This window comes from Ambystoma mexicanum, chromosome 7q, assembly GCF_040938575.1.
Source record: "Ambystoma mexicanum isolate Mex_15411 chromosome 7q, UKY_AmexF1_1, whole genome shotgun sequence".
Classification (NCBI taxonomy): domain Eukaryota; kingdom Metazoa; phylum Chordata; class Amphibia; order Caudata; family Ambystomatidae; genus Ambystoma; species Ambystoma mexicanum.
In genome coordinates, this window is record NC_090941.1 from 1,128,432,458 (window position 1) to 1,128,455,333 (window position 22,876).

A 22,876-nucleotide genomic window follows, 5' to 3' on the forward strand; every position below is an offset into this window, starting at 1 on the left:
TCTGCTCTTTGTCGATTCAGCTGTTCTGTGTACGTTGCATACAGGTAAAAGGGGCGGGTCGATTGAGGTGGGGGTACGTGGCTCCTTCTCTACTCTTGCAATACCAGGAAGCTTTGTCATATTGCCCAAATACTTGCACTACAATGAGTGTACTTATAGGCAGGCGCGTGTTAAGATGCTTCCCCAAATGTAAAGTTTACTGCCAAAGATTGAAAGGCCTCCTTATGAGTTTGGTTCTAAGGATACGATTGCCTGTTTATCCTGGCTGATGGATTATGCAGTTTAAAGGGATGTAATGGGGCAATACCTCCAGCATAGTACTGCACGCATTTCTCCAGAAATATGGCTGCCATAGAGGCGGTCACACCATCACCTTTGATAAAGATTCCTATCCCCTATTAAGTCCTATGTAACTTCAGAATGGAGAATAACTCAAACTCGTATTCAGGCAGACATTCACTGGATATGCCACTGTATTTAATATGACCCTTTCACACCAAGGAAGAGACATGTAGACACACTAGCTACTCATGCATGGAAACGCAGTGATGCAGCTGGCAGTGTGCTGCGGTCAAGCCACCATGTTCTCTGTGTGTACTGACGCACCTTCGGGCATCAGAGGTCTCATAGTAAAGCAGTGCAAATGGCCACCTTATCATTACTAATTGCTGCCCACCCTTCTTTTATTTTTATTTTCTCTTGGTCAACTATCAACTTGTGCATGCAGATGGAATTGTGAATTGTAATTGCATCGTTATTGCCTATAATCCTGCATACCATGATCCAATTGTGAATTGTTATAGAATTGTGTACCCTGATTGATCTAGTTGCACTCACCCTTAGATACTCCCAAGGATGTCATTTCACCGAAATGCCAGGGGTAGCAGAAGTGACATCACACGACCTTTGACATTAAGTGATGTCATTTCACTCTGCCTGAAGTGACAGCACGATAAGTAATGTCAAACGAACTTCAGATTCTTTAGATGCATCTAGCACCCGTGTTTCCAGGTGCTCTCATTTTAGCCGGATATAAGAGCCGAGGCACAGATGGGGGCATGATGTGTTCACGATTACACAGTTGGGGAATGCCATTTTCCAGATTTGACGTTATGCCTATATGTAAAACATAATGCAGTATTAGTAACAGGGTAACCGAAATCTCTAACGCGTGCAACAGCTAGTGTATGAAACATCTATACATCCATGGACACATAAGTATGTGTTATCTGTGGCATTGCTGTGTTAAACAAGCCGAAAAAGTATTGACCTGGGGAGGCGTGCGCTGATGTTTGCCCAGGAGAAAAATGCTGCATGATCAAGGCCTGAAAATGTAATCATTGACCAGGATTAAGTATCAAGAAAATTCCCTGGTTACAAATGTATCTATGAGTGAGCTACCACTACGATAGAAGACAACCTATTAGACTGGTATGCGTGCACACAGGGGAGTGCACCTGATAATGTTATCTTTGCTGGAGTATAATATACCCAAACCCCCCCATTGTTTTTATTAACTAAGGGTACTACTGGGTGCCAGAGGATTTAGAAAAAATACACCATTGAATGTAATATCATTGCTGCACACATAAATCCATGGTACCACACAGTTATTTTAAATTAAAAACACCTGCATGTTGCTTCTCACCTGGGGACTTACTGGCAGACTTCAAGGCGCACACTGCACACTACCCCTTTGTCAGACCCAGTGGTGCCCAATGGCGTAGCACACAGTTTGGTGGCTCCCCAAGCTCCTTAACAAAGCACAGGGCACGCCACACCCCGGGCCGGTCTGGACCACTATGTGTGCGCAATGTCCATGATGATTATGCCGCTGCAGGGGTATGCACTGCAGCAAGTGAAAGAAGTCAATATATATTCTTTTTTAACTAAAGCTTTAACATAACATAGAGAGAAGGGGGCGGTGCCTTGGCCACAAATGTACCAGCCACTTGGTGTAAATATTTGCCACATGTATGTGATTGCGATCGAGCGTAGCGAGGGAACCCGAACTAACAAAAATGGGTTTGGTACATTAGGCAACAAACTTTCTGTGAAAATGTGGGTAAAAAGTCCAACAATTTTGGTAAAAGGCCAACAATCGGTTTTGAAGGGTGCAGGGTAAATCATGAAAAAGTACAATGGATGCAAGACACCAAAAGTGCACAGGGCATTTCCCAATGCATTATCATGCTGGTTGCTGCAATATATGCCAGTATTCCATTCTAAGACCATACTCATGTTCGGCTTAAGGTGTTTTGTATAGTATAATTATTGACACTGACACAAAACTGGCTCTGCCAATATATGCGAGCACTCCTATGTAGGAACATACTCCCATTGGTTTGTCCATTAAAAGTGACATGTCACAATATGAAAACCTTTCCAAACTGGTTGCAATGTGAGCCAGTCTAGCCCCATAAGAACACTTATCATTCTTGATTCATCATAGATGCTCAGTTGATATAAAGTCATGCTAGAGTATAAAAAATATACAGGCCGCTACACCAAAACATCAGTCTAGTGAGGTAACACTACTTATCATTCTTGCTTTTTTAAGATGCTGAATAATAAACGTCATGCCACAGCAAGCACTGGCTAGAGTGACTGCACCAAAATGCCATTCTAGGCAGGTAATGACACACGTGAAATTGGCTCTGCCCGAAAATACCAGTAAAACATGCAAAGTCAATAAAGGATGTGGCAAAGATGCTCCAGTGATCCACAGTCTCCCAGGGCCTTACACACACATGCAACCCCTTTCACCCGCCCGTCACTCACCCATATATCTCCTCTCACATTCACTCACACTGGATTCACCACAAAGGCACACACCAAACCCCTTGCAGAATATTCAAACAGACACTACCACATTCATACTCATTCACCCACCAGTCACTCACTCACACCTGCTCTTCCATCCACTCATTGAATTCTCTACAGTGTCACACACCCACCCACCCAGAACATTCAAAAATACACATCACATCACTTCTCATTCACCCACCAGTCACTCACACCTTCTTTCACATCCACTCATTGCATTCTTTACACAGGCACACACCCACCCACCCAGAATATTCAAATACACACATCACGTCATATCACATCACTTCTCATTCACCCACCATTCACATACTTACATCTGTCACGCACTTAACACATGCAAAATACATATCATATATTATTTTAAAAGCCTTCTTTTACCTTTTTCTTGCAGCTTCTGTCTGTCCTTCCAGGCCACTCTCCATCTCCATCGTGCTGCTCACAAAACAGGAACCAGGAAGCTGCAATGGTTTCCTGGTTCCTGTATCTGATCTGCGAGGAAGCCGAGGGAGAAGGATTTGGACTTGAACATGGCATGTGACATGTGCCAAATGTCATGGTCAGCTCCAACCCTTACTGAACGCCTCCCCGGCCCAGGCTTCACCCTGAAAAAAAAGAAGAATTAAAAACAAAACCTGCCAACACCCAAATGACATCCCTTGATTTTCCCATACCCATGCTTCAACACTTTCATCCACTACTCATCTCTACTTTGGCATTTTGAATGTCACATCCATTCACTATCTTTATCCTGCTCTCTCCTTTACCCCCTCCTGGCCTTGCCCTCAAACACGGAAAACCCCAGTCATCCAACAATTGAGGAAATCCATGCACCGCCACCTATGCTGTTGACATACAAATGAAACCCACACTCTTCTTGCTGCTTACACAGATGGTCTCCTTTCCCCTCTGCCAAATCATCCTAATACTACTCTACTCTCTAACAGCTGGTGATGTTGCTCCATATGTTTTCTCCAAAATCACAAAGAAAGCTATATCTGTCCAACCCTTCTATCTCTGCCACCTCCTCCTCTCCAGCTCCAATAATCCCTGTCCTCTATTCTCTATATCACTGAACTCCACCAACCCCCAATTAACTGCTACTAATCCACCACCCAGCCAAAATGGTGTGTGCACATATTGACTCCTTTACACCCAACCCTCTTCAGATCTCTCTTCCTTCTTCAATCTCTCATCACACACATTTTCCCTTCATTCCGTAAAACAGCCGCCACCATCATCCTCATACTTACAAAATAAAGTTTCTACCCCTAAAAATCCCTCTTTCTACAGAACTATCTTTCTTCTGCCTCACATAAATTCACTTCTTCTCCTTTGGCTCTGTCTTTTATTGGATCCCTCCTTCACCACAATCCTTCTCCTTCATCACAGTCCTTCTTTGTAATTTCTGTCCATCATGACAGTCCTTCTTTGCCATCACTGTCCATCATCACAGTCCTTCTTTGTCATTTCTGTCCATCATCACAGTCCTTCTTGTTTGCCTTAGTCCTCAACTATCATCACAAACATTCACTGCAGTCATTCTCCTACATCCCAGTCTGTCTCCATCTCCACAGCCTGTTTCTTTCATCACAGTACATCTCCTTCATGGCAATCCATCATCTTCACCACAGTCCATCTGCCGCAGTCTGTCTCAGTCATCACATTTCTTTTCCTTCATCACGGTCGTCGGTCACAGCCATTTTCCTTGCTCGTAGTCCTTCCCTCTCATGAGTAATTTTCCTTAATCTGTCTTTCTCTTTTATCAAAGGCCTTTTTATGTCACAATACAGACCTTTGTGACTGTTCTCCTTTACCTCAGTCCTTCTCCTTCATCATAGTCCTTGTGCTCCAGTAAAGTCCTTCATCTGCATAGTAATACTTTGTCTTTTGTCACACATTGTGTCTGACCTTTTGCTTCATGATAGTTTTTCTGTTTCATCACCATCCATTCGAAGTGTCTTTCTTCATCAAAGGCTCTCTACAGTCCTTCTACTGCATCCTATCCCTTCATCATCATCACCATCTTTCCCCTTTGTCACAGTCCATCATGATTGTCACAGGTTTTTGTCAGAAACATTCTCCTTTATGGCAATTCTTTTTGATTGCAATCTTTTTTTAGAGTATGTGTTCTCCATTACAGTCCTTCTCTTACATCACAGTCTTACATCACAGTCCTTCCCATCAGACAATCCCCTTCTTCACAGCCTTTACTCACAGTCATTCTCCTTTGTCACAGTGTTTACTCATTGCCACAATCCTTATCCTTGATTGCAGCCCTGTCTCTTGCTGCAGTATTTACCTTGTATTACCCTTCATAACAGTCCTCCTTCATCACAGTCCTCCCCCTACACCACAGTCCTTAGCAATTGTTATTTTTAATACTCCTTTATCCTAATCAAATGTTCTCAGGCACAGTCTCTCAGTCGGTCATAGTTTCGCTTTCCAGGCCCCAGCTATGATTCACCTTATCTATCTTTTTTATGGTTATCCTTCGGTTTGTCCATTTGTTCCTCTGTGTCTCTGTGTATCTTACTCACTTGCCTGTTTTTATTTTGGTTAGCCCCCCCTCCCCCTCAGAGTTGTGAACATCAGGGCGAAATGGCTAAGAAGAAAGGCTCCTTGGAGAGTTTGCAAGGGGCTAGAAGCTGAAAGCATAACACGTGATGTATGATAATTGTGCTGTTGTGCTGAAAAACCTCCCCTCAAGCCTTCTTATTTATATGATTCTTATATTACCTGATTCTGCACATGGGGGTCTTTGTTTATTGCACGTATCGACATGTTGGTGAAACGTAAGGTTTGCTGTTAAGACTGAAACTTGCAGGAAATATTACAGCACTTGCTTCAGACGTCACAGAGTTGAGTGATAATTCATAAGAGCTGGTCACATGGTTTCTGCAGAAAATGTTCCTATGGCCTTCACATTATCAGATCATCCTTACGTCAATTAGAATTAACATCTTTACATGTGTATCGGGGGTCACACAATCAATAATGTACCAATAGCAGTGCAAAGCGGAGCGTCCGCTGAGCAAGAGGTAGCTCTGTTTATTACAGCTGGGAGAGCACAAATCAAGCAGCAGAGTGGAACAGAACTTGTTGATGAGAGCTGCCAACACGGCATACGGCGGACAAAACTTGTATACGGTAAATACATTGTTTGTGTAGTTAGAAACACTTAATGCCTCAAGATATCGAGTGTTCCACTAAGCTAATCGGTTGGTTACATCAATCCCCTATAGCTAGGCATATGTTAGTTAAACGTAATTGGGGCAAACATTCCTGTCCTCCCTGGAATGTCCCCTCACATTTGGGTGCCACATTGCCTCCCGTTCCACCCCGTAAATGATCTGTTGTTAGAAACGACATAACTTTGCTAACCTCTGGATTTTTATTAACCTGCCATTGGTCAGCACCATTTAGGAACAAAGACATGAGACACCCTGAGCTGGTGGGAAGGGAGAAATTCACACGGTATCCAACCAATGAGGAGCCTCGTAGACATCATCGAGGACATAGTATACTTGTTGCTGTTCAGGGACAACAAAACGTACCGCCTGATTGACTCCCTCTGCATCACACATCCTTCTTCCCAGACCCATCTGCCATGGGGAAGATGTGAAATGAATTCCCCTAATCTCCATGGGTAACCGTTTGACTGGCTGTCCAACCTTGTATCTAGCAGCTGCTTCTGTTCCCAGCAACTGCTGTCTACCAGGGACGAGCAGCCTGAATGCATCTTTATGTCATTGAGTGCCCGTACAGTATTATACCTGGCCTGCTGAAGAGGGTCTGCCCAAAGAATTCCCATTGGTTCCACTCACCTGTGGTGTGTACTTTACCTCTGCTGTGCCTCAGCACCCTACATGTTTGTGTTGTCATATTTACAGCATGTCCCCCCTTGTGCGCCTCCACCGTGGCCTCTCAGACTGTGAGTGTGCTACAGGCACGTGTAATACAGCCATCAAAGATACCTAGTCCCGTCCTCAGGGGTGCCTCCTCCTCCCCCAACTATTCCCGCAATTGGTTAATATGCCCCACTGCTTGATGCTGTGTCAGCACCTTATGGGCACATGCATGCCAGCTGTATCCATTCCAATTGCCAGATGTCCTGGTTTTAACTTCAGATTCTGGGATTTATAGTCCTGGATTCCCCCACATGGATGTGTTTACATGAATGTTGATGCCTTCTTCCAATGGGCATTTCTGGTAATCCAGTGCTCAGTCTTCATGTTGCACAATATTCTCATTGTGCTCCCAGTAATAGTTAACAAGCTGTACTTCCTTCATAAATATGTTCTCATATATCATGCATGTCTGTGTTCTATTTTGAAGTAGTTGTGAAGCAGGCATGGTGTCAAGAGATAGGCACAGACACAAGGGATCAAGTTTGTAAAACCTTTATTACCATAAAAAGGGGTTGGAGGCTTCCTAACTGGCCCTATTTCTAAACGGGAGTAGTCTCAACCATTAAACTAAGTCAAAAGGTAGTCAAATGTCTGCCAGTCAAAATAATAAAGATGTCTGTGTCAAACCTATGCCTGCCCTCACTAACTTCTAGAACAAAAATGTGTATGGGATTGGATCAAAATAAAATAATGAGTCAAAATAATATCAGGATGGCAATGGAGCTGTCCTACAAGCTCCCTTTCCCAAACCTGGGTTACATGGGATTCATCAAAGTTCCTTTAGGTTTCTATGGCCTTTCTTACTCCACAGACTTAGAAGCCCTTCTTCTCACCTCTCAGGAATTTCACAGTTCACAATATTTTGCTTTCACAAGACTCTCTTACTCTGGTTTCATCAGGGGTTTCTTTCCCCTACAATCCCCACAACTCGACAGTTCAATAGTTTCGCTTCACTTTAGGTTCCCTTGTTCAAACATGGTGTTTCCTTTCCCAGCAGTTCAACAATTCTCAACAACTCCACATGCCCCACGCACTCTTTTGCAGCTCTACATATCAGAGGCTTTCAAGAGCACACAATATTATTCAGCCCTGTGCGGGACCACTCTGATACCTTGGCTTTCATGGGATCATGCCTCTCCTATCCAGATACAATTCTTTCACACACACTTCACTTGTGGGGTACAATCAGAGACTTTCAAAACCACCTGGTTCTTTGCTCCTCCTATGCGTGACCACTCCGATCTGTAACCTCTCTCTTTATTTCATGCTCCTTCTTTTAAACCTTTTACCTTGAGGTGTTTCCTGCACCCCTTCTTGCTCTCCTTCACTCCCCTGTGCCCACTGGCACCTTCTTTGAATGTATTTTCTTTCACCTGGTCGTACCCCTAGCAGGTTCCTTTGATTCACTTTACTTTCATGCGCCCTTGCACCTGTCCTTTTCCTTATCGTCCCTCTTGCACACTTCTTTTGCTCTGCAGTGCTCACTTGCACCTTTCCTTTACTTTCAGGTCACTTGCACCCTTCTATTCACCTTCATACTTTTCCTTGAAACAATACTGGCTACCTTTTAGCTGAGGCAATGCTTGCGCTTCAAGTACATGGGTCCCAGACCCCTTTAAGCTCCTCTTATATGTGGCTCCCAGACCCCTTTTGCTTTCTCATATAACTTGGCTTCTCACTACAAGTCCCACAATGCCCCTCTCCCTATGGAAAATAGTAGAGTTTAAGTTTACAATTAGAATAATACGTTTCTTTTCTTTCTTTTGCTTTCTGCTTTCTGCGACTTTACAGTCTCTGTCGTTCTCCTGCTCCACTGTGGTCACACGCACGCTCCCAGGATTCTCTCTCGTTGACTTTTACGAAACTCACCGGGAAGCATTGGGTTGACAGGTGGGCCCTTCAGGAAACGCGGGGTTGAGGCAAGGATCTCACCACCTGCACCTCAAAGACGGCCGGGACAGGCACAAGTTTCAAGGTAATGAGTACTCCTCCAAACATCAGTAGCAGGATTCGGGGTGCCTCGCTCCGGTTCCTTAGAGACATGGCTCCCTAGTCCTTGCTGCAGCCCCTCACAAACACCAGGCCAGCATCTCGGAACACCATTCTGCTCACAGCTTCAGGTTCTGCCGATATTTGCTCCTTGGCCTCTCTGGTGCGGATAACTTCCCCAGCTCGTTCTCTGGCAAAAATGGGACTGGGACTGAGAAAGGATCCCTTCTGGACTCAGCCACACAGCCTCCTTTTTGCTCTCCCAACTGCTGCTCTCCCCGCTCTCTCAGCAGTCTCCTTATATACTCCCTTGTCGTATCAATGGGCTGCAGGTGTGTGGTCAGGGCTGGGTGTGCCTGTCCTTCAATACTCCAATTAACAGGACATGCCTGTCCTTCAGTCCTGAAAAGAGTCAAGTGGACCCAGGTTGAGTGATCAATATTAAATGCCTAACCCTGCCTGACTATTAGTGGGGCAACTTGAGGAGTTTCTACAATAGGTTTTCCTTACTTTCCTCATGCTGTGTCTGGGGTAATCCTCACTTCTCTCGGCTGCCTCTTCTTCGTCCCAGTATTATTTGAAAATGGCAAAGAGGCGATGGAATGGGATTGGAAATATCCCATGATGGTTTCTGGGACTTCTCCCCCTTCCCTATTGTCCCATGCAAGGACTCTTGATCAATAGCTGTGGCTTACCTGGGTGTGAAGGGGTTGTTGCTGCTCCTCCTTCTGGGGGTCAAACCCTTCCGCCTCCTAATCCACAGTCACCTGCTGCTTCCGGCTCCGCAGACTCTTGCAATGCCCCCTTGGCCTTTCCATCAGTCTGTTGACCGATATACCATCATGCCCGGATGAATCCCAGGGCAAAGTCAGCTCGCTGCTGTCTGCAGCTGTCTGCAGATGGCCGAATGTACTTTTGTTCTTTTTCTTCTTACAATGTGAAACTCTTTACTGTGTGTTTGCCATTACTGTGTTGACTTCTTGCTGACCTTTTCCCTGGCTTCCCCATTTCTTGCACCCCAAATGCTATTACTCACTGGTCATAAGTTATTTAACATCCTTGTGCCTGCAAATGTTTACTCCTTCCACCCTGCAGTTTCTGTTTTTCGCATTGCTGAGCATGTCTTTTCCTATTCCTCCTATCTATTCACTCCATGCCCCATTGCCCCATTGTCGCTACCCGCAATGTCACTAACCTTATGTACCCTCTGTGCTTCCAGTCATTACCTCCCATTAATCCCTGTTCAATGTGCATTCTCTCTGTAATGTCACCTTTCTATGTCTTAATCTTCACTTCTTATGTATCACTGAAACTTGAATCGTGCCTTCTAATACAGCTATTCCTACTTCACTCACTACACCAGATACATATTTTTTGCACTCCATGCCCTTCTCTCGTGTGTCAGTGGCTGGTTCTTCTCCTACATTTTCCTACATTGTCATCCTTTGAGTATTCTCTCACGACACGCCTGAAAACTTGTCCTATCTCTTTTCTGCTGATCTACTGTCTCTTGGTCGATTTGGGTCCTTTTGTGATGACCCTGATGCACTACTGTCTGTTGGCTTACCTTCATCTCCTTTGCTCACTCTCTTGGGTGAGTTTAACCTCTATGTTTCTGCCACTTATGGTGCACTTCTGTTTCTTTCTATTCTTGATTCCTATCATCTTGTTCCTGTTCCCTTTTCCCTTCTCATGTTCATGGCTCTTATTTGGATCTTATTATTTCTATCTCTTACTTTTTCTTCTCTGTGTCTGCCATTTGTGTATACTCTGCTGACCACTTTCTCTTGCAGCTTTCCATTCTTCCATCTACTTTGCTTTCTACTACTTCTACTGATTTCTCTTCTCATGCTACCTATTTTCATTGCGATCTTCACTGTCATGGTTTTAGAACACGGAACACTCCAGCCCGGGACTCCTTTCCCTGACAATGAATGTGGCACACAATAAAAACACTTTTTATCTTGAATATACCACAGGTTCTTTATTTGAGTAGGCCTCCAACCCGTCTCGCACCCAACCTCCACAAACACCCCATGTCACAATGGACTAGGAGCCAGGCTGGTATGTATCAATAAGATATTTATAAACTTATTATTTAATGGAAAAAGCATAATCAAACAATTTGACAACAGCCACCAATGTTGTGTCACACAATGCAATGTTTCCTACAGAACACTTGGTTCAGAAATCTTAACACAGTTCTCATAAATCCTTAAAGGCAAAAAGGAAAAATAGTTTTAAAGCATATGATTGCACAAAGGTTAAGCACTCCCCCTCCAACATTCACCCCAACACATCAGCTAACTTAATTCACTTTGGATGAAAGGCAGTGGCAAGGAGTAACGACAAAGGGAAAGAAGTTGGATGTGGAAGATAGCCCACCACCCCAAGATGGGAAGTCAGAAAAGGAAGTGAAGACCCATTTTAGGAGTAAAACGGCAGAATCAGATTTTGCTAATTAGCACAGCAACTCACAACCGTGATGGGACAGCTAGCAAAGAAATTTGTGTTGCTACAATCGAGTACGTAAGGAAGCCTAAAGACTACTACTCAGCACACCCTGGCAACATGTAAACAAGATAGGAGAATCGGTTTTGGAGAAGAAAGCAAATGTAAAAGAAAAAACCAACAGCAATGGAATTCGTTTTCACACAGAGTTTGAGATGACAGGCAGCTAAGGAAAGGGATTAGCTGTCAAAATCGGAAATCAGTTTTGAGGACACGGACAAAGGCACACAACATGTAAGATTACAGAAAACAGGGATGGCTGTTAATGGGACAACGGTTCGGGTTTTCAATGGGACCGATGCAAGTTCAGAGTTCATGGGGTAATGCACACAGGACACAGGCAAATTTGGTTTTCAGTGACAATGACCAATTTGTTTGACTATATTTTAAAGACTATAGTTATTAAAGAAAGACACTAGGCACAAGGGGGTTAATTTCGAATTTCAACAAACTTCCTTATTCCTTATAGGGGAATTATTTGATTTACTTCAAATTACGCTAAGGATTTATACAGACAACTGAAAGATGTATCACAGGGAATATGCTAACCTATTCAAGCTAAACAAATTTTTCCAAGCAAAGATGAATGGATTATACTGGCAATTTTGGACTTTCAATGGGATTTTGAATGGGATTTCCTATGGGATTTTTGTTACGAAAGAGAGGGGTATGCAATTTGGGACTGGGGTTGGTTGCTACTTACAAAGTAAGCCTTGGTGTGGGATTCTGGAAAGTCAGCGGGATCTCAGGACCCTCAGGACAACTAGGCAAGGGGTCTGGTCTCTGCGCTCTCCTGGATGGGATACTGGACAGCCAGGCTGGATCTCAGGACTCTCTAGGCAAGGGTCTGGTCTCTGCACTCTCTTGAATGGGATCAGCTAGGCATGGGTCAGGTCTCTGCACTCTCCTGGATGAGATCTGCTGCCTCCTCCCCATCCTCTTTCTCCTGTCTCTGTGTATTTTTGTGTGTGTGTCTGATCCTGTGTCTAGTACAGTCCCCTCTTATATATCCCAAAGAACACAATTTATTTTACAATCTAGGGGAGTACTGTAAAAATTACCCCTACCCCTAGGATTGGACAGTCTATCCTTCCTCTCTCCGCCCCCTGGCCTTATTGGTTCAGGGGAGAGAGCATAATTTGTCTGTTTGGACATTTATGACAGTTCTTTGTTTCTCAGGTCCACTTTTTAGCAAAACTGAGTTATACGTCATAACTTCAAACTTATACTAACCACCACCTTAAGAAGTAGATAGGCGGTTTCAGTGGGCCACATAGAATAAGACAGTCAGATCGTCAACTCTATGCGAGGAAGCGTAGCCCTTTGGCAAATTTTTTCCTTTTTTCATGAAATGCATAACAATTATAATTCTGCAAATAACTCAACATGTTCATAATCTCATTTTCCCTCTGTCCACCAATTTTCCTCGTTGTCTCATTTTGAAATTAGAAAGAAAGGGTTTCCACAGGCTGTGGAACCCTCGCTTCCCCTGCACACTCTGGTTTACTGTCAAATAACAGTCAATATGTATAGCGTTCTAAATACATAACACTGTAGATAAAGTTAATAGTAGGTATTTTCAAAATGGGATTGTAACTGAATGGTTCAATAAAAAAACATTCTGCCTATGAATCCAAGAATTAAGTATGCCGCTAAAATTAGGTATAACAATGTGTGTAGTGCACTCTACTAATGCTCAATAGTTTTTATAAAACAAGAATTTCATTCAACATTCCAGAGAATATATATTTATTCACCTCTGCTATTATAGTCATAGCTTTTGGGTATCATAATTTTTTGCCATACATTTATTGTTAACCTTATTTTCGACATATTAGTTTCATTAATTATACACAATGTGATGCAATCTCTGTTATAAATCACAGATAATAATGCATATAACTCTAAAGAACTCAACGTGTTTCGGGAAATACAATCCCTTCATCAGGAGTGGATGCTTAGGGTTTTCATAGTATAATGTTGTCGATAATGTTTCTTCAATTCAAAAAATTCAATGCCGCTTTTCTAGATATCTATAAAGGAAACCACAGTGCTTAGGTTGTATCTTAAGGATATCTCATTCAGATAACTGCTAATGTTTTATTAGCCACAAATCATGGTCTTTCCTACCTCACATCAGTGCCCCGAGGTTGTCACTAAGGTTGTAGTTTCAGAAATATTCCGATATTATATGTCCATTCTTGGGCGATATGTGTCCTATAATGTAAAGATAAGTCTGTTTAGCTAATACTGGGCATGTAAACATATGCCTAAGTAAAAAATGCTTGGGGACAAGTACCTTGCTCTGAGATGTGTCTTGCTAAATCTTCAACTTCTAATTATGAGAGGTACAAGCGGTTCAGTTGCAGCTTCCACGTCCTAAATGGAAATGGGAGAACAGTAAAAGAATAGAAGTTCTATTGTGAGTAGTTTGCAGCGTCTAGTGGATTATATGTAAGTAAACAAGGCAGTTCACCTGCAGTTTCTCCTACGCCAGGTGAGAATAGTTCAGGGGCTGTGTAGCAGTTAGAGAATCTCCTATATGGAGACACAAGATTTCAGCAATGGAAACATATAAGCATTATGCAATACTCTTTACAGCGGCCCTTTATCTAGTAAAGGTACAGGAGGGTCAGAGCTCGTGCACAAGAGCCTAATCAGAGAACCTTACCTGAATCTTAGGGGCTTTAAAGAAGTCCGCTTCAGGCATAGACCTTTCTTTTCCATGGACGCCATTCAGAGGACTCCAATAGAGAGTACTGATGTGGCCTACTGCTTTCTGCGCAGATTACGACGCGAGCGGGATGACGTCAAATGTAAACATGTGACGTCACCAGGTTTTGCGTAAGGTAGTGTCATTACGCATCATGGTTATGTTCATGCATTGTTATGACAACCATTCCATATATTACGGTAAGATGAAATGAGGGAACATAATAAGTAATGTGTATACTGACGCCACCAGGCACCATGACACAGTGATGCACCACGTTCAGACAGGGCAAGGATTCTTTTGCAATAAATACAGTGGGCAGAACCTCCCTAATTGTCTAGTGTCTTAAACCCGAGATGGGGCGTATTTGGGCAAGATAGATATAATGATCATAAGGTCAGATGTCATTAGGGGAATCATACTGATCTGATTAGTGGAAGTAAAAACCCATCTGGTAATTTGTAATTGATCCGGCAAGTACCGGAAGCTCAAGGTAAATTATGACCCCAGAGTACTATCGTGATGGTATGGACTGTGGTAGTGTGATTAGTAAAACGGGGGCTTGGCTCATGTTAGGAGATGTCAAATGGCAGGATTATGCTGCAAGAAAGATGTAAGGAAAGAGGAGTCGGATGGTTATGTCCGTTTGGTTTACAAGCCAACCTTAGTGCACTTTTGTTTACAATCTATTTAAATTCAATAGACTATAATATCATGGCATTTCCTAATATCCATTTGTCCATCAGTGTTAAATCTTGGTAACAATGATTCAATTGTTCAGTAGTGATAATATCATTTTTAGTATATTTGGGACTCCCCAATGGGGGACCTCAACTGGGGTAAGAAAAGTACTTAATTGGTTAGTAGGATGTATAGTGTAGGGAACCCTACTCTTGTATGGTTATGGGTGTCTGTAATGTGTTTTATGTACCAATTTACAAAAATGCTCCCAAGTGGAAGTCTTCATTCATCCATACGGGTTCATGGTGTCCAGTTTGTCAATCCAAAATAACTCACGTTGGTCCATTCTTTTGCCATGATTAACCCCTCTTGGTGCTTTTGTAACCACTTCTAGTATCTGGTAACGCAGTTGCGCGACTGTGTGTCTCTTGTCTGTGAAGTGTTGTGCTACTGGTGATCTTTCATTTTTTGTCCTGATGTTACTTTTATGCGCATTGCATCTTTCTTTCATCTTCCTTGTTGTCTGTCCCACATAGTATATCCCACATGGACAACTGAGGGCGTAAATTACTGATTTTGTATCGCAGGTTGCATAGTGTCTTAATTTGATCTTCGCGCCAGTTCTTGGGTGTCTTATGTAATCCCCTTTCGTGATGTTGTTACAATTTCCACAGTGTAGGCAACCAAAGGTTCCCAGCTTCTTAGTTCGTAGTGTTAGTTGTCGTTGTTCTGAAATGTGTACAGCTTTCACCAATTGGTCCCGAAAGTTTCTCCTTCTTTTGTAGGCAATTAAGGGTGAAAGCTGAACGCATTTCAGAACAACGATCAAATCATTAAATCATTTAAGATCAAATTAAGACACTATGCAACCTGCGATACAAAATCAGTGATTTACGCCCTCGATTGTCCATGTAGGATATACAATGTGGGACATACAACAAGTCCTGGAACTTTTTCTTTTTTGTCTCTACACGTCTACTGTGGCCTTTATAATTTCATCATTTGGGTTGCCTCATCATTTTAACGCTGATGACACACAACATTTTCTTTCCTTCTCTTCTTTCACCCCAGATATCCATGACACGTAGTCTTCTTGCCTTCTGGCAATCAAGTCCTGGATGGTGGATCATTGCATGGCTCGGAACTCCATGGAAACGGAAGTTTGTTTCTTTCTGAATTCGACCATTCATCCTCCTTCTCCACCAGCTGCCATTGTCTTTCCTCTTTCGTTGCTTCCTATTTCATCTTGTGCCCATAACTTAGGCCTTTGCATTGATTCTGGTATTTTTTTCTCCCATCACATTTCCTTGCTTTCGTGATCTTGTGGTTTTGATCTATTTAACATTCGAAATGCTGGACCGTTTGTTACTTTTGTTACTTTTAATGTGGCAAAACATCAAATTTCTTCTTTCATTTGTTCATGTTCTTGCACACTCTTTTTGGTCTTCCTGCTTCATGCTTAGCTTGCTTGAAATATATATTCAATTTCTCTATAACTCTATAGCCTCATGAGTCTATTTAATTGATTATGCATCATCTTTAAATCTCTTTATAATTTGGCACCTTCCTATATATCAACCTTGGTATCCTTTAATTTCTCCTCTTGAACACTTGGCTCCCATTCTCTACTATTTTTGTTAGCTATACCTCATTCTCCCTGTGCCCAATCTCGGTTCCGCTCCTTTTCTTTAATAGCTTCCTGAAATTGGACCGCGTTACGACTTTGTCTACATTCTATTTCTTCTTACTCATCCTTTTGCTCTTCTCCTAAAATCCATCTTTTGTAACTAAGCAATTTTTAGTATGATTATTTTAGTACTGCGATGTGATTATGTATAAAGATTAGATCTGCACTCTGCATGTCCGTATGTTTCGTTTAACAACCATATGAGATTTACATGCAGGTGTGAAGCGAATGGCTTCTATGGAACACACCTTGGATTAGCAGCTGCTACAGACCTTGCGTATTCCATTGGAATTCATCAATAGATGCTCCCTTACAAGCAGCATTTGCAGACAGCCTTCAGTTCTTCACAGGCTGGAGAGGAAAGCTATAGAGTGAATGGGAATAAGCCTTCGTTCTTCACAGGCTGGAGAGGAAAGCTATAGAGTGACTGGGAATACGCCTTAGTTCTTCACAGGCTGGAGAGGAAAGCTATAGAGTGAATGGGAATACGCCTTAGTTCTTCACAGGCTGGAAAGGAAAGCTATAGAGTGACTGGGAATAAGCCTTAGTTCTTCACAGGCTGGAGAGGAATGCTATAGAGTGAATGGGAATACGCCTTAGTTCTTCACAGGCTGGAGAGGAAAGCTATAGAGTGAATGGGAATAAGCCTTAGTTCTTCACAGGCTGGAGAGGAAAGCTATAGAGTGAATGGGAATTAGCCTTAGTTCTTCACAGGCTGGAGAGGAAAGTTATAGAGTGAATGGGAATAAGCCTTAGTTGTTCACAGGCTGGAGAGGAAAGCTATAGAGTGAATGGGAATAAGCCTTAGTTCTTCACAGGCTGGAGAGGAAAGCTATAGAGTGAATGGGAATACACCTTAGTTATTCACAGGCTGGAGAGGAAAGCTATATAGTGAATGGGAATAAGCCTTAGTTCTTCACAGGCTGGAGAGGATAGCTATAGAGTGAATAGGAATAAGCCTTAGTTCTTCACAGGCTGGAGAGGAAAGCTATAGAGTGAATGGGAATAAGCCTTAGTTCTTCACAGGCAGGAGAGGAAAGCTATAGAGTGAATGGGAATAAGCCTTAGTTCTTCACAGGCAGGAGAGGAAAGCTATAGAGTGAATGGGAATACGCCTTTTTTCTTCACAGGCCGGAGAGGAAAGCTATAGAGTGAATGGGAATAAGCCTTTAGTTCTTCACAGGCTGGAGAGGAAAGCTATAGAGTGAATGGGCATACGCCTTAGTTGTTCACAGGCTGGAGAGGAAAGCTATAGAGTGAATGGGAATAAGCCTTTAGTTCTTCACAGGCTGGAGAGGAAAGCTATAGAGTGAATGGGAATACGCCTTAGTTGTTCACAGGCTGGAGAGGAAAGCTATAGAGTGAATGGGAATAAGCCTTATTTCTTCACAGGCTGGAGAGGAAAGCTATAGAATGAATGGGAATATGCCTTATTTCTTCACAGGTCGGAGAGGAAAGCTATAGAGTGAATGGGAATAAGCCTTTAGTTCTTCACAGGCTGGAGAGGAAAGCTATAGAGTGAATGGGAAGACACCTTAGTTGTTCACAGGCTGGAGAGGAAAGCTATAGAGTGAATGGGAATAAGCCTTTTTTCTTCACACGCTGGAGAGGAAAGCTATAGAGTGAATGGGAATACGCATTATGTCTTCACAGGCCGGAGAGGAAAGCTATAGAGTGAATGGGAATACGCCTTATTTCTTCACAGGCCAGAGAGGAAAGCTATAGAGTGAATGGGAATAAGACTTTAGTTCTTCACAGGCTGGAGAGGAAAGCTATAGAGTGAATGGGAATACGCCTTAGTTGTTCACAGGCTGGAGAGGAAAGCTTTAGAGTGAATGGGAAGACGCCTTAGTTGTTCACAGGCTGGAGAGGAAAGCTATAGGATGAATGGGAATAAGCCTTTTTTCTTCACAGGCTGGAGAGGAAAGCTATAGAGTGAATGGGAATATGCATTATGTCTTCACAGGCCGGAGAGGAAAGCTATAGAGTGAATGGGAATACGCCTTATTTCTTCACAGGCCAGAGAGGAAAGCTATAGAGTGAATGGGAATAAGCCTTTAGTTCTTCACAGGCTGGAGAGGAAAGCTATAGGGTGAATGGGAATACGCCTTAGTTGTTCACAGGCTGGAGAGGAAAGCTATAGAGTGAATGGGAATAAGCCTTATTTTTTCACAGGCTGGAGAGGAAAGCTATAGAGTGAATGGGAATATGCCTTATTTCTTCACAGGCCGGAGAGGAAAGCTATAGAGTGAATGGGAATAAGCCTTATTTCTTCACAGGCCAGAGAGGAAAGCTATAGAGTGAATGGGAATAAGCCTTTAGTTCTTCACAGGCTGGAGAGGAAAGCTATAGAGTGAAAGGGAAGACACCTTAGTTGTTCACAGGCTGGAGAGGAAAGCTATAGAGTGAATGGGAATTAGCCTTATTTCTTCACAGGCCGGAGAGGAAAGCTATAGAGCGAATGGGAATATGCCTTAGTTGTTCACAGGCAGGAGAGGAAAGCTATAGAGTGAATGGAAATATGCCATAGTTGTTCACAGGCTGGAGAGGAAAGCTATAGAGTGAATGGGAATAAACCTTTTTTCTTCACAGGCCGGAGAGGAAAGCTATAGAGTGAATGGGAATAAGCCTTTAGTTCTTCACAGGCTGGAGAGGAAAGCTATAGAGTGAATGGGAATACGCCTTAGTTGTTCACAGGCTGGAGAGGAAAGCTATAGAGTGAATGGGAAGACGCCTTAGTTGTTCACAGGCTGGAGAGGAAAGGTATAGAGTGAATGGGAATAAGCCTTATTTCTTCACAGGCTGGAGAGGAAAGCTATAGAGTGAATGGGAATACGCCTTATTTCTTCACAGGCCAGAGAGGAAAGCTATAGAGTGAATGGGAATACGCCTTATTTCTTCACAGGCCGGAGTGGAAAGCTATAGAGTGAATGGGAATAAGACTTTAGTTCTTCACAGGCTGGAGAGGAAAGCTATAGAGTGAATGGGAATATGCCTTATTTCTTCACAGGCCGGAGAGGAAAGCTATAGAGTGAATGGGAATAAGCCTTATTTCTTCACAGGCTGGAGAGGAAAGCTATAGAGTGAATGGGAATACACCTTATTTCTTAACAGGCCGGAGAGGAAAGCTATAGAGTGAATGGGAATACACCTTATTTCTTCACAGGCCGGAGAGGAAAGCTATAGAGTGAATGGGAATAAGACTTTAGTTCTTCACAGGCTGGAGAGGAAAGCTATAGAGTGAATGGGAATATGCCTTATTTCTTCACAGGCCAGAGAGGAAAGCTATAGAGTGAATGGGAATAAACCTTAGTTCTTCACAGGCTGGAGAGGAAAGCTATAGAGTGAATGGGAAGACACCTTAGTTCTTCACAGGCTGGAGTGGAAAGCTATAGAGCGAATGGGAATACGCCTTAGTTCTTCACAGGCTGGAGAGGAAGCTATAGAGCGAATGGGAATAAGGCTTAGTTCTTCACATTCTGGAGAGGAAAGCTATAGAGCGAATGGGAATATGCCTTAGTTCTTCACAGGCTGGAGAGGAAAGCTATAGAGTGAATGGGAATACGCCTTAGTTCTTCACAGGCTGGAGAGGAAAGCTATAGAGTGAATGGGAATAAGCCCTGTTTTACTCTTCAGTTGTCCAATTGGATGCAGGGGACCCATTGGCAAGTGAGTGCTATTTCATGCAATTTACATGTTTTGTAAAATACCTAAAAATGACAAAACACGTTTGATGTCCCAGGAATTGTCCTTGTTCTCACAGGATGACTAGCATAGTCTGCAAGTCTTCAACACAGTCAGTCAATCGTTATCATTTGTAAAATACGTTTGTGCTCTGCTTACTGTTTCTTGATTCCATTTCGTCTGTTATCTTGTCTTGTGGTTTATCCTTTCCCCCTCACTCCTTTTAAAAAAGAATGAAAAAAAGTTACTTTAATAAACCCTGTTATTTTTCCCTTTTGTGTCTTCCCGAAAATCAAACAAATAACAAAACAAGTTCCATAGCACATTTCCATGTTTGTGGGTATAGCAAATCCTTTGTTTGAACCTGAAAGGTTTTCCTCCAGATGCCCGGTCATTTCCCTACTGTAGATGCCCGGTCATTTCCCCTACTGTAGATGCCCGGTCATTTCCCCTACTGTAGATGCCCGGTCATTTCCCCTACTGCAGATGCCCGGTCATTTGCCCTATGTAGATGCCCGGTCATTTGCCCTACTGTAGATGCCCGATCATTTCCCCTACTGCAGATGCCCGGTCATTTCCCCTACTGCAGATGCCCGGTCATTTCCCCTACTGCAGATGACCGGTCATTTCCCCTACTGCAGATGCCCGGTCATTTGCCCTACTGCAGATGCCCGGTCATTTCCCCTACTGCAGATGCCCGGTCATTTGCCCTACTGCAGATGACCGGTCATTTCCCCTACTGCAGATGCCCGGTCATTTCCCCTACTGCAGATGCCCGCTCATTTGCCCTACTGCAGATGCCCGGTCATTTCCCCTACTGCAGATGCCCGGTCATTTCCCCTACTGCAGATGCCCGGTCATTTGCCCTACTGCAGATGCCCGGTCATTTCCCCTACTGCAGATGCCCGGTCATTTGCCCTACTGCAGATGACCGGTCATTTCCCCTACTGCAGATGCCCGCTCATTTGCCCTACTGCAGATGCCCGCTCATTTGCCCTACTGCAGATGCCCGGTCATTTCCCCTACTGCAGATGCCGGGTCATTTCCCCTACTGCAGATGCCCGGTCATTTGCCCTACTGTAGATGCCCGGTCATTTCCCCTACTGTATTTGTATTTGGGTTTTATGTTGCTCACTCATAGCTACGACAGAGCAAAGCGCTGCACATGTTGTTGAGGGTAAAATATGACAGAAGAAGGAGCGTTAGAATATGTGGCACAGGATGTTCTGGCCTTGGTGCAGGGATGCGGGATGCAGTGTGGCATGCACAGAGCCTGGCTGACACTCAGGTATTATTATGATATGATATGATATGGCGTTTATAACGCGCCTACACACAAGTATTGACTGAAGAGTGAGGTCAAGGCTTCCTTCCTAAACTGCAGGAATCTTGGCCTGGTCCGGATTGCCACCAGGATGGTGTTGAATCTGGAAGGGCCGTAGGTAGAGAAGGCATTTATTCTGGATGTTTCCTTGCATTTCAATGTTGCCTTTGGCCTAAGATGGTCTGGCCCCTGGAGGAGCATGGGCCACGTGAGGTGCAGTGTTTCACAGTTAGGGAGGCAGGACTGTGAACAGTGGGGGCCTTGTAGGTGAAACAAAGATTATTTTTATTTTCACCTTTTTTTTAGCATTTTAATAAAGTGCACGAGATAAACCATCTTATCCATTTTTAGATTCAAAATGGGAAGAGCCCCTTACATTCCCAAATTCTTATTCCAGTGAAATGCCCTCTTTTCTCCCCCAACAGTAGACATGTCAAAGCCCACGTCTAGCCGGAAGGAAATAAGCTTTTACGTATGTTTCACATATTTGTGACATAGTTGTGAGCAGGTCATCTTCTGCATGAACTAAGCATGAACTAAGCCCCTATGTCCGCTTCTATGTGGTATGTGTGGTTGTATGTGGTGGGATTGATCACGCTCTAGGATGCCGCCCCCTGGATCTCCCTAATGGGCCTCTTCTACTGTCGGACTGTCCGTGAGTGGCCCTCTTTTCTCCCCCTTGTCCCGTTTTCCTTAAGAGGTTTGCATTCGTAGGCAGTTGGTATACTCATTAAATATACTGGCCAAAGAGTTCTCATATCAGGTCAAATCTGGGCAACCCTTGACGATTCCTATTCCCCTGTCTCTCATGGGAAGATGTCTGTGACAGGAGATTTGCCCATAGAGCCCTATCTAGTAGCTTTCTAGTCTTCAATGTAGTCAGGGTGGCTTTCCGGCTGGGAATAGCTTGAGGGTGCAGAGGCCTACCGGAAAATAACCACCGTTCATCATAGGCCTGTCCACCCCAACCCAGGGTGCAGTCTCCTACCAGAAAATCTCCAGAGTTCCCCATCGGCCAGTCCACCCTTACCCAAGGTGCAGAGTCCTACCAGGAAATCTCCAGAGTTCCCCACAGGCCAGTCCACCCCTGCCCAGCGTGCAGAGATCTAGCAGGAAATCTCCTAAGTTCCCTATTGGCCAGTCCACCCCTGCCCAGCATGCAGAGGCCTACCAGGAAATCTCCAAAGTTCCCTATTGGCCAGTCCACCCCTGCCCAGCGTGCAGAGGCCTACCAGGAAATCTCCAGAGCTCCCTTTAGGCCAGTCCACCCCTGCCCAGGGTGCAGAGGCCTACCGGAAAATCTCCAGAGTCCATTATACTCCAGTCCACCCCTGCCCAGGGGATAGAGGTCTACTGGATAATTGCCAGAGCTCCCTATAGGCCAGTCCACCAGTTAGTATCCAGCATGGTCTGTACAACGGCAGGTTGGGTGACTCTAAGTGGGTTCATTTGCCTCTCTGAAACACCATTCAGATGGGGATTTCTCTCATTGATGTAGGAGATTACTAAGGCATTAACTGTGGATGGAAGGAATGGTTTCATTTTATGTA